At 36.6% G+C, this 12,759-nt stretch overlaps 1 pseudogene; it reads right to left on the bottom strand.

Annotated features, from left to right (window-relative positions):
• Positions 1-4,435: 4,435 nt before the first annotated feature.
• LOC119530649 overlaps positions 4,436-12,759 on the bottom strand; it is a 173,873-nt pseudogene continuing 165,549 nt past the window's right edge.

Raw genomic sequence — 12,759 nt, 5'->3', positions numbered from 1 at the left:
AGAACTGTACATTTGTAACCTAATAAATCCCCTTTAAAAAAGCCAATCCATTTCTGGTATCTTTTATAATGGCAGCTTTAGCAAACCAGAACAACATTTCACTATGCTGTTACTTTATCCAGTATAATAGCAGGAATTCAAAAACTTTAGTGAAAATAGAATCAATACAAGTTAACTGTTTGTCGCTCCCTTTCTTAATCAGTATCCAAAAGGGGAAAATAAGTAGCATTAGTCAAGGACCTACAGTATACAAGGCCCTTTGAAAAACTATTTACTTATGTTCATTTATTCAAAAGGTAGTAAAAACAGAAACATGGCTAACAAATCATAACACACCAGAATCAATCTACAAATAGCTAATGCCTATAAGGTTATGTGCATACAAACACATGGACACACACACACATACACACACACCATTCATACACATACTCTCATATACGTATATTTAGTGAACTAACCTGACATGTAGTATATGATTGCAAGTGTTTGAATGGAACATTATTTTAGTTTACAGAATGTTTTACATTCTAGTTTTATTCCAGGTCAATTGTTTTAGAAACTACAGATTCTGTTTTGTTCTTCTTATTTCACTAAGGCATTAAAAAAACAAAAAACAAAAAACCTAAACTTTGATTTGCTTCCATAAAAGAATAAACCAAAACAAAATGACTTAAAAATTCCTAAAGGCTCATTTTCAGATGTATTAGCACTGCTTGTTATGGTTTTGAGTTCACAATTCACCCTCACTTACGTCTCCAGTAATTATTATAGCCCTTTTGATTTGTGAAAAGGATGGGTGGTTTTCCTGATATAGAATGATTATTTATTTGCTCTATTACTTAGAAAAGCATGTGGGTGTAGCAGTAAATTGAAATCAAAATGATAATTTAAAATGTCCTCTTGGCTGTTGATTCATCTTCGACTTCAAATGGCCTGCAACAAGCGCCACAAACACACTTCTGCCTCCCACACTTGTGTATGTCCTCACAGGAGATGAATGTCCCTGCCTATCTGAATGGTTATAAATCGTATCTCTGTGTCATTGTTAAGTGAGAAAGTAGGGGCACAATATAGCTTAAGATAAAACAGCAGGCTTGTAGTAGAAAAACCCTGTCCTGTTTTCAACAAGAGGTATATGCATTGCACATAGAGCATATCATTTTTTTAACAAAAGATCAATGATGAAAGGCACTGCATTACAAAAGGTAAATAGCACAATTGAAGGGAAACAAAACTGCATGAAGCGCTAATATCTATTTTGTTGCTTTGGGGCGCAATAAGAATGCTAATAGAGCTGAGTTTTGGACCAATGAGAATTTGCCCTTTGCTTAGTTCATAACCAGCCGAAATTTTAAGAATCACTCCCTTCTATTCTCACTTCATGTAAGTTAATTCAAAATATTATGAACAGTGTATTTCTCACTGGACTTTCTCATTCCTTTGTTTATAGTCACCGGCTCTCGGTGCCACTTATATCAGTTCAGCAATTTCTCTGACTTTCTAGGTCCGTTGAGAATTTACTTTTCGTATTTCACATTCCTACCTCCTTAGGTCTTTCCATCTATAGACAAAAATCTCCTTCCTCAGCCTTCTTGAGTTTATTTTCTCTACCTAAAACCATTATTACTTTCCACACTATCTCTGTACTTGTGCTGGCTGGCTTTCCACTGTCTCCCTTTCCTTCCTGCCAGAGCTTCCTAAAGTCCCATCAGCTGCTCATCAAAGTTCACACAATTACTAATTAGATGTGATTCCGAACTCACGGAGGCCGAGCAGAGTTGAGAAATAAACAGGGAGAGAAAGAGAGAGTGTGTGTGTGTGTGTCTGTGTGTGTGTAGTAGGGGAGAGAGAGGGAGAGAGAGAGACGATGAGAAGGAGGGAGAAAGAGAGAAAACTACACAAGTAACCAGACATGTTATATTAAGTATAGGGAAGTCTATTTCAAAAATTCTCAGTGAATAGAAATTACCTTTTCCACAGGACTACACAAGAATCCCTATGCTGAGAACAATGGAGGTATGGAAGGTGTGGATATTCCTCAAAGAAGTCAAATGTGACACAGAAGGGTCAATAAATAGATTTAAAGACCTAGCCATCCACCTCAATCTCAGAGAAAGCACTATGTTCTCTGACAAAAAAACATACAGTAGATGGAACAGGCACCTGCAAGAGACTGGGAGACGGTTTTTGTGTCTGCTATTAAGTCAGGAACTATGGAGAGAAGGAACAAGGCCTAGAATGGATTTCTTGGATACATTTTTGAGGTGTGTGGTAAAATTCCTGATTCAAGCACTTAAGAAAACCTACAATAATGATAGATATTTTAATGCATTCTAAATAATATTTATGTTTCCTTTAAACATGAGTCTTTCTGGAGATTAGACCACTTGGACTCCCATTTATTTATGAGTTATTTTAAAATGCAAGTCATGGAAATCTCTCTAAAATAAAAATTAAAAAGTAGAATACCACTACAGTGATCAATGGGAGGGAGCATGACATTATAGAAGTTGGAATAAAGTCCCCTCTGAGAGGGTGATAAAAGTTGAGTCAAAGATTAGAAGCCATCAGTCACTAAAAGGTGGAGGAAGTAGCAGTAGTGGGATAGCAAGATGCAAAGTCTCTCAGGTAAGGAACTTGGTGTTTTGAAAATCTTAAACCGAGGGGTGAGTAGCGTGAGATAATGCGATAGAGATAGGGAAGGGCCGTATCGTGCAAGTCCTTCCAGGCCATTAGAAGAAATATGGAATTTATTCAGGGTATAATAGGAAGATACAGAAGGGGTAAATGTAGGAGAATGGTTTGTCCCAACAAGATCCTTCTGAATGCTGTGAGGAGAGTGGATAGAGAGGGATAGCAACGTTGGAAGCCAGAAGCCAGACAGTCAGAGAAAGCTAATGGGTACTTGATCAAAACAGAAGAAGCGAGTGTTCATCATTATTTGTGATCATTTGCAACACACCCCAATAACTTCTCTAAACAGAGAGCAAGAATTTGAGATTGGTGTGTTCAGGTTTTGTTGTTGCTATTGATGTTGTTTTCTAGGGGTCCTGTTGCTTTTGTGGAGGGAAACCCCAGAAAAACCAGGAAGTTATGTCAGTCATGATACAACTGTGTACCTTTTGTCTCTTCATATTTCCCAAGGCTTGGTGCCCTGCAGCAACTTGGGTTTTAAGGGTCCTAGCAAGAGGACTACATCTAGATTCACAGTTCCAGGACTTTGCTACTATATTACTGCTGTGGTCTCCGTAGCTCAGACGTGACCACATGTTTGCATTCTCATATTCACTTGACCAAATTTGGCTTCTCTTGTGCTGATGAGGGCTGTTTCTCAGCCTCTATCTCTCTCTGCTGCAGCACCATAGGCTACGTCCTTAGTGCTGCTCCAGCTTCCTTGGCCTATGTCCCTAGCCTTAGTTTGGCTTAACTCATCCTCTCTTGATTTTTACAGCACTTAGTGAACTTTCATTCTGGATTACTGCATCTTCCCCTGAAAATCTTAGTCTCAAACATCCAAAATATATGTTTAAAAAAAGCACCAGAGAAAATTCAGAAAACCAATCACAAACCAATCACAAGTTTAGAAGTGTTTGATGGATGAGTATTTGGCAAAAGCAAATACCTTCCTATGTCTATTCAGGAAAGCTATTGAATTCTTTACAGGTGCTCCCTCATTATTTCTCATTACTTAGCTTTAGTATGCCTTTGCTATGATTAGTCTTTTTTTTTTTTTTTTAAATTACCATCCAACCATTCATCAATCATAGCTCTCCATTTAAAACCAAAGACAACTCTAAATCAAGGTCTTGTGGTGAAATTATTCTTTTTCTTTTTCTTTTTCTTTTTGTTAATAATTGAAGACAAGAGATAAATACTTGGTTTATTTCCTTAAAATGAAAAGAAAGGAAGACAAACACATTTCTGGTATCATGGAAACTTGCATCAAAGATTTATGAATAGATTTATGCATTGGGGTAGAAAGCATAGAAATTTCTACCTTGGTTATATAGAAGACATGAGCTTGGAGACTGAGCAGTCAGGCCAGTTTAGTCCTCTAGGGTCATTACAGCTAACTGGACTCAGTGAATGAGAATGTAGCCTATTTGAAGATCTCTAGGCAATAACTATCTGCACAGTCTTAGACCCAAGACCACAGAGTCAGGGCAGACTGTGGTCACATCTCTTAGCTTAAGAGTGCATAGACATCAGGAAAATTCCTGTTGTGGCCACAGTGAAAAATAAAGGCCTCTGGTAAAAAAGTAAAATGGTATGAGTGCCACATGAAGCATAAGCAAATGGAGAAACTAAACAGACAACATCCATAACACCACATATGTTTCAAGGAAGGCATATCAACTCCCTTCAAAGCACATCAGTACCTCACACCATCACGGGAGGAATGGAAGAGTGGGATGGGATTGACTGGATGGAGTCATATCTCAGGGAATTTGGCCAGGTTGTCAAAGCCACACACATTGTTCTGATTCTGGACCATGAAGTTATAGCCTTTGTTTCCCTAATTTTCTCCCCAGTTCTCTTAATTATCCTTTGCTTATTTCCCTTCTGGATCCCATATCCCATTGCCAAAACTGCATGTTTCAGAGTATCTCTAATGTAGTTTTCATTATAACACATACTTTTGCTATATATCTGGAAAGAGATTATGCTTGCAAAAATAGCCACATGAAGGGTCTTACTCTAGCCACTGCCCTCTTCAGGGCTTTCTCATTCCTCAAGGATCTCTCTGTACCCACTCCACTCAGCTGTGTTCCTTGTTAGGTTGCACATTTAACATTCATCCTGTCCCACATAAGGGCAGAATTTTCAGTCAATGCCCCAGTTCTTCTGGCCATACTGGAAGGGGTTGGTCATGTAGCCTTCTCTTCAGTCATCATTCTCAGACATGCACTTCACATGTTCTGGGGATTCTGATTTAAGAGTTTGCCAATTTTCTTGAGTTGGCCTTGCAAGGCACCTATACAGCTAAAATAGCCCAAAAGGAACCACACTGACTCTGTTTTTTGACAAGAGTAACATATCCTTTCTCTCAATAGTTGGTAGAGACTGGAGCTCTGTCCTCCCAGTTTGGGACATTTAGAGTGTCATTACTCCAGGAGTAAGAGAGGGGCACTGTGCCGGTTTGGATGTATTATGTCCCCCAAAACAGCATGTTCCTTAATGCAGTCTTGTAGGGGCAGACATATTAGTGTTGATTAGGTTGGAATCTTTGGATTAGGTTGTTTCCAAGGAGATGTAACCCACCCAACTGTGGGTAATACTTTTGATTAGATTATTTCCATGGAGGTGTGGCCCCATCCATTCAGCATGGGCCTTGATTAGTTTACTGGAGTCCTTTAAAAAGAGCCATGCAGGCCCACACATGGCCAAGAGGGACATTTTGGGGATGGCCATTGAAAGCAGACTTTTGTTGACGCTTTGGAAATGCTAGCCTAGAGTTCACTCCAGAGAAGTTAAGAGAGGACAAAATGCCCAAGAGCAACATTGTGAAGAATGAACAGGAACTGAGAGAGGAGCTGGAACACAACCTGGATCAGCAGATGCCAGCCACGTGACTTCTGATCTAACAGAGGTTTTCCAGACACCACTGGTCTTCCTTCAGTGAAGGTATACTCGTGCTGATGCCTTAATTTGGACATTTTCATGGCCTTCAGACTGTCAATGTGTAACCATGTAAACCCTCTTTATATAAGCCAATCCATTCCTGGTATTTTGCATAATGACAGCATTAGCAAACTGGAACAGGAATTTTCAGCCCAGTCATTTTCTGAACCACCTCTTCATTGGTCCTGTTCACCAAGTAGTTCATAGCCAGTTCATATGTGCAGACACCAAGTAAAGTCCCGAGTTGTGGCTAGAAATATAATTCAGGTATTTTTCCCAAATTAAACTCAGAAAGTTTTCATCTAATTTGCTATTATTCTGCTTTCTGTAGTTCATCTTCTATAGCTCCCACTAGGTGTTCAGTAGCTCCTCGGGATACAAAACAAAACTCATTATGGGCAGCAGCAGTAGAACTTTGAACCCATATTCTCATAATAGAGATCTGTCTCTGGGCTGTTTCAGCAGTGAAGTGTAAGTAATATGGGCGGATGTCTAGGGGCACTAGATTTATTCCATTAGGATAGAGGAAGTCAACTTTAGCAATTGACTGGAAAATTTGGATATATTCCATTTCTTTTAAAATTCCTACAAGGCACCACTTTATATACCATTTAGGTCCTTTGCGGTTATTCTGTTTCAATGTTTGTCCTGGTGTTTATTAGATCTTGGTTAACTTAAAAAGACATCAGAGAGAAAGGGTCACAGAGATTTTTAATTTCAGCTTCCTAACCTGTGATATTTCTGACTTTATGCCAAAGCTCATGCTTAGCCTTCTCTGCAGGGCTGAAAATTCAATATCATGCAATTAGCTGTTGCCCTGGCATATATTTTTTTTGAGAAGAGTGAGAGGTATAAATCTTGGGTTCCATCCCCATCAATGCTGCCATTTATGTCCATCTGTCTAATTGCTATTGACCATGGAAAGTACTTTTTGATGGAGGTGCAATGTAAAGTAATATTGATTACAGTAAATGAACTTTTCTGCAGTCACTTGGTCAATTAAGGAAAAAATATCTAGAGTTGCATCTCATCTAACAAAATGGAATTTGTATGTCACTGATTATAACCCTGGTTCCTTGGCTTAGGCCTAGATATTTGAAGTAAATCCCTTCTTTTGTTTAATATCAAATCCCACTGCCCTGTGTGAAAAGATAATGAAAGTAAGTCTGTACTCCTGCTGTAAATACAGGACAGAAGGAAATTAGAACAAAACCAGATTTCACTTTTAATTCTTCAAATAAGAAGCTTTTCTGCATGCATTTTTTTATCAAAGCGGTATACATTTTATTCTAGGTTAACAATCAAAAAATCCATATCAAGAGGATATCAGCAGTTTGCAGCTGCTGTCACCCTGGAACGAGGCTCAGTTCTGATTTTGCTGAGATGACTGATAATGATAGCATTGTAGGTAGATGAAGCACCTTTCACCCTGAAATGCTTTAAAGAAATCACTCCTGCCAGCTGTGACTGCTGATGCTCAGTCCTCTAGAGACTTCGATGCAGCAACTGAAATGCCACATGGAGGAGAAATGGGGAGGAGAGAAGCACAAGGCCATGGGACAGATATGACCTTATGGCTAGAGACCCATTAAGGAGCAGGAAGGAATCCTTACATTATACAGTACTCTGTAAATTGGAACATGGGGTCTGAAGGCTTATAACCTAGAGGTCTGTTGTGTTAACCCATTCAGCAAAATTCACACAGCTCTTTGATCCTAGGGCCTCAGTATTCCTGGGGTATAAAAGGAGAAAGTTAGCAAGTGCAAACTTACTATTAATATATCCCTTAATACATTTAATTTTATTGGATTTCCATTGTAATTTGTTCTGTGAAAACAAAAAATGTTAGTGGGGTGGAATATTACTGTGCATTTGAGTGCTCAATGCCTAATTCATAGTTCACTTTTAACAATGTGGTACAACTTGCAATGTTATATTATGTCTTTTTTTTTAATTTTTTAATTTAATGGCCCAAACTGTAATATGGGACAGGTAAGGCAAGATGTTATTCTTGTTTTTTTCTGTTAAAGAAGTAGAAATGAAGGCTTGTATAATTTAATTGACATTTATAATTATGCAGGTAGCAATTGCCTAACACAAAATCAGTGGATACCTTTCTCTAGGAAATGCTACCAAATGACAATTGAGGTCAGTTTCGTTTTGGCTGACATGTATCTCTAATATATTTCTCATGGAAAATCTCCTGTGCCTATGCCATGGATCTCAAGCTCCTAATCCACTAAATATCTCCTCCTTTTGAATATGGATGGGGTATGACTAATGGAATTTAATCTGTTTTAGAGTTCTGAAAGTTTGTTTTAGAGTTGAGGTCACATTCTATGATTTGAGTAATTCATAGTAATTTTAATGATGAATTTCTTCCTATGCCAACATTAGTCAGGTAAGCTTTCAGAAAAAATACTCTTTAATGTCTGTTTTATAGATTGCTCAATGCATTTCTGGTTTCCAGGCCAAAAACACTGAACATTTTCATTATAAAATTTGATTGCTACTAATTTATTATAAGACAATAATTAGTGTAATTATATTATCTTACTGAATAAATCAACCACTTATCCCTCACCCAGCCTTCTGTGGATATATTCCTTGCTACATTTCTAATGTGAGAGTGATCGAGGCTTTTGCCAGGGTAATACATCCTGTAATTTTGAGCATATGGGAGAAATGATTTAACTATAAACTTTCCACTCACCCCTTTTAGCTTTATAACTCCTATGAAGATTAAAATCATGTTCAGAGGACAAGTATGTGTCTGGTGTACTCTACCTTGGTAAGCTGCCTCCTGTGGAGAGTTGAGTGGTTGTGCAAGTTGCAACCATATTTAATAGCCTTGCACCCACAATGATGGAAATAATTCTTTCACTCAAAACATTGAGTGCCTATTATGTGTATTTAAAAACACATGAATGTACTTTAAAAAGATAGCCTACATATCTATTTTCACAGAACCAGCATTTTTGTGGAGGTGGTGCATAAATTATAAAAAAAGAAAATGTATCAGGTATCGAAGTGGTTTAATTAAAATAAAATGGGCTTATGTGAAAGTGACTTGAGGATTCTTTTATATCAAGTGGTCAGGGAGGACATCTCTGAAAACATGGCACTTAAAGTAAGACTTGAATGAAAAGAAGTGCCCAGCCAAGCAGTGATCTGGAAAAGCACATTTCAGGTAAAGGGAACAGGACTGTCTTATGGTCCAGAGGCCATAAGATGAGAACACGTGTGACTGGAGTTCTCTGGACAAGGGGAAAGTGATACAATGTAAGGTCAGAGAAGTAAAGAGAGGGGAGTGGCAGATTGTGTAGGTACTATCAGACAAGGATAAAGGGCTCATATATTACTTTAAATGTGGTATGAAAGCACCAGAGTGGTTTGAGCAGTGGAAGATCATGACCTGAGAGGTGTTTTATAAAAGGTCTCTCTGTATGTAGAGTTTCAATTGTAGGTTAGGTAGCAAGGGGTACCAGTAGCTGCTTCTCCTGTCATCCAGATGGGGAGTGAAGATTGCATGACGGAGAGTGGTAGCAATGGCTGTAGTCAGGATATATTTTGGAGGTAGAGTTGATGGAACATGCTTAACATAGTAAATATGTGATGTATAAGAAAGCAAGAAATAAAAAAACAACCCCTAGGTTTTTATTTTGAGTAACAAAGAAAACTGAGAAGAGAAAGTCTGGCAGATAATCAAGTTTGTGGTGTTGAGTGTATGAAATAGTTTTTTAGGGGTATACTAACATTAAGATTCTTTTGAGAGAGAGATGGAATAAGCTGTTTGATACACAAGTTTTGGACTCTGGGGAAATTTGTGGCTTGAATTGGCAATTCATTCAATTATTGATTAATATCTTTTGAAAAACTCAATGGACATTTATGGAACATCTTCTATTAAGGTCAGACCCTATCTTAATGATTAAGGCACAGTGATTGAATTATCTGTACTCAGTGTGATTGTAGGAATAGGCACCAATTAGAACATTTCAACATTCTGATAAGAGGCATGTAAAGGATGGTATGGGAGAACAAAGGGGGCAGTATCATGGAAGAAAGATCTCGAATCAGTATTGATCTCCCACCTGAAGACAGTAGAAAAAAGAAGAAACTAAATCTACAGTGAACAGAAGGAAGGAAAGGTAGAAATATATGAAAGAGAGAATAGAAAAACAATAGAGAAAATCAGCAAAACCAGAAGCTGATTCTTCAAAAAGATCAATGAAATTGACACACCTTTTGGTAGACTGACCAAGAAAAAAATTAAAGAAGACTCAAATTACTAAACTCAGGAATGAAGAGTGGGACAAAAATATTGACAATACAGAACATAAAGGATAGCCAAGTGATAGTATTAACAACTTGTATGTCAACAAATTAGATAACTTAGATGAAATGGACGAATTCCTAGAAAGGCACAAACTACTTAAAACTGACTCAGTAAGAAATATAAACTTGAAGAGAACGATAACAAGTAAAGATATTAAATTAGTAATTCAAAAACTTTCCACAAAGAAGAGATTGGCATTGATGGCTTCTCTTGTGAAGTACACTAGCCATTTAAGGACGAATTAATACTAAATTCATCACAAACTCTTCCAGAAATTAGAAGAGGAGGGGAACATTTGTCAATTCATACTCTGTGGCCAGAATTACCTTTATACCAAAACCGGACAAAAGCAACCTAAGGAAAAAAAATCACACATCAATGTTTCTTATGAATATATATGGAAAAATCTGCAACCAAATTCAAGGAAACAGGATTCGACAACATACAAAAGGATTATACACCATGACAAAGTGGGGCTTACCCCAGAAACGCAAAATTGGTTCAACATCCAAAAAAAAAAAAAAAAATACGATTAACGAAATATATCATAACAATAGGATGAAAAAACAAAAATCATATGGTCGTTCAATACTTGTAGGAAAAGCATTTGACAGAATTCAACACACTTTTAGGATTAAAAAAACATTCAACAAACTAGGCATATAAGGACATTCCTCAAGAAGATAAAGGGAATTTCTAAAAAAAAGGTCACATTTAATGGTCAAATAAGAACATTTTCTCTCTAAGATTAGGAACAAGACAAGGATATCCATTCTCACCACCTTATTCAACATTGTACTGCCTCCTACTAAGACCATTAGGTAAGAAAAAGAAAGAAAAAGCATCCAGATTGGAAAGGGAGAAGTAAAATTATCTCTATTTGAAAGTAACATAATCTTGTATACAGAATATTCTAAGGAATCCACTAAAACAACTATTAAAGCTAATAAATGAATTCAGGAAGTCTTCAGGGTACAGGATCAATATACAAAAATCAATTGTATTTCTAACCTACTAGCAGTGAACAATCTGAAATTAGGAAAATACCTCTATTTACAACAGCATTTAAAATATGAAATATTTAAGAATACATTTAACATAAGAGGTGGAAAACTTGTACCCTGAAACTGCAAAACATTGTGGAAAGAAATTAAAGACTACCTAAATAAATCAAAGGTATCCCATTTTCGTGAATTGAAGGATTTCATATATTTAGCCTAACAGTACTCCCCAAATTGATTTACAGATTTTGTGAAATTCCTATAAAAAGCACAGCTGGCTTCTTTGCAGAAGTTGCATAGCTGATCCTAAAATTTAAATTGAAAATTCAAATGATCCAAAATATTCAAAGTAATCTTGATGAAGAAGAAAGTTGGAGGACTCACCCTTCCCTGTTTCAAAATTTACGACAAAGCAACAGTAATCAAGACTGTGGTACTGGGATAAGAATAGACATATACATCAATGGAATAGAATTGAGAATCCAAAAGTAAATTGTTCTGTTTATGGTTAATTGATTTTCAAAAAGGATATCAAAAAATTTAATGAAGAATGAATAGTCTTTTCAACAAATGGTGCTGGGAAAATTGGGTATTTGCATGCGAAATAATGAAACTGGACGTTTTCCTCACACATACAAAAATTAACTCAGAATGGATCATAGACGTAAATGTACGAGCTAAATGTATGCAAATCTTAGGAGAAAATATGGGAGTAAATCTTCATGATCTTGAGTTAGTCTTAGATATTACACCAAAAGTACAAGCAACAAAATAACCAAATAAATAAATTGAACTTCATCAAAATTAAAACCATTTGAACTGCAAAGAACACCAATAAAAAGTGAAAAATCAACCAACAGAATAAAAAAAAAAAAAGATTTGTAAATCATGCATCTGATAAGTGATGTTTCTATCATATTTAAAGAACACAGCTAATAATAAAAAAGACAACCCAATTAAAAATGGGTGAGGGATCTAAATACACATTTCTCCAAATGGGATGAAAATTGCCAATAAACTCATGAAATGATTCTCAAAGTTATTAGTCATTGAGTCCCATTCACTAGGATGTGTATAATCAAAACTACAAATAATAAAACTAATTGGTGAGAATGTGCAGAGATTGGAGCCGTCATGCATTTCTGGTGAGAATGTAAAATAAGTAGTATAAAGTAAAAATACATAACATATAAAAATAAAGTGTAACATATAAAATAAAAATGTAGTCATTTCTGAAAATAGTCTGACAGTTGCTCAAGATCTTCAACAATTCCACTTCTAGGTGTCTACCCAAGAGAAATGAAAAGGTATGTCACACAAAAACTTACATACAAGGTTTAAATCATTGGTCAATTGATTGCATCTATAGTGATAATCTCTACAATCAACAAAGGAGGCTGCTTTCAACAATGAGAGGAGTTCCCTCTTCCCTATACTTGGAGGTCTTAAGGAGATAACTGAGAATTTCAATAGTAAGAAGAAGAATTTCTTCTCTACTTCTAGAAGTATTTCTTTCTCTACTTCTATTTCAGCCAGCTTGCTTCTCCTGGGGAATTCCTCACCTTCAATGGAGTTTCCAACTTGTGGCCTGCCCTATGGAATTCAGACTTGCCAATCCCCTTGGTTGTGTGGTTGTGTGAGCCAATTCCCATGATAAATCTCTTAATAGCCACAAAAGAAAACTTATAGACAGATGTCAACAGCAGGATTAATCACAATAACTAAAAAGTGGAAACAACACAAATGTACATCAGCTAATGAATGGATAAATAAAATGTGCTAAATCCATACAAT

This window comes from Choloepus didactylus, chromosome 3 (genome assembly GCF_015220235.1).
Source record: "Choloepus didactylus isolate mChoDid1 chromosome 3, mChoDid1.pri, whole genome shotgun sequence".
NCBI lineage: Eukaryota > Metazoa > Chordata > Mammalia > Pilosa > Megalonychidae > Choloepus > Choloepus didactylus.
The sequence above is the reverse complement of the archived record's forward strand: the minus strand, read 5'-3'. Positions and strand labels throughout refer to the sequence as shown.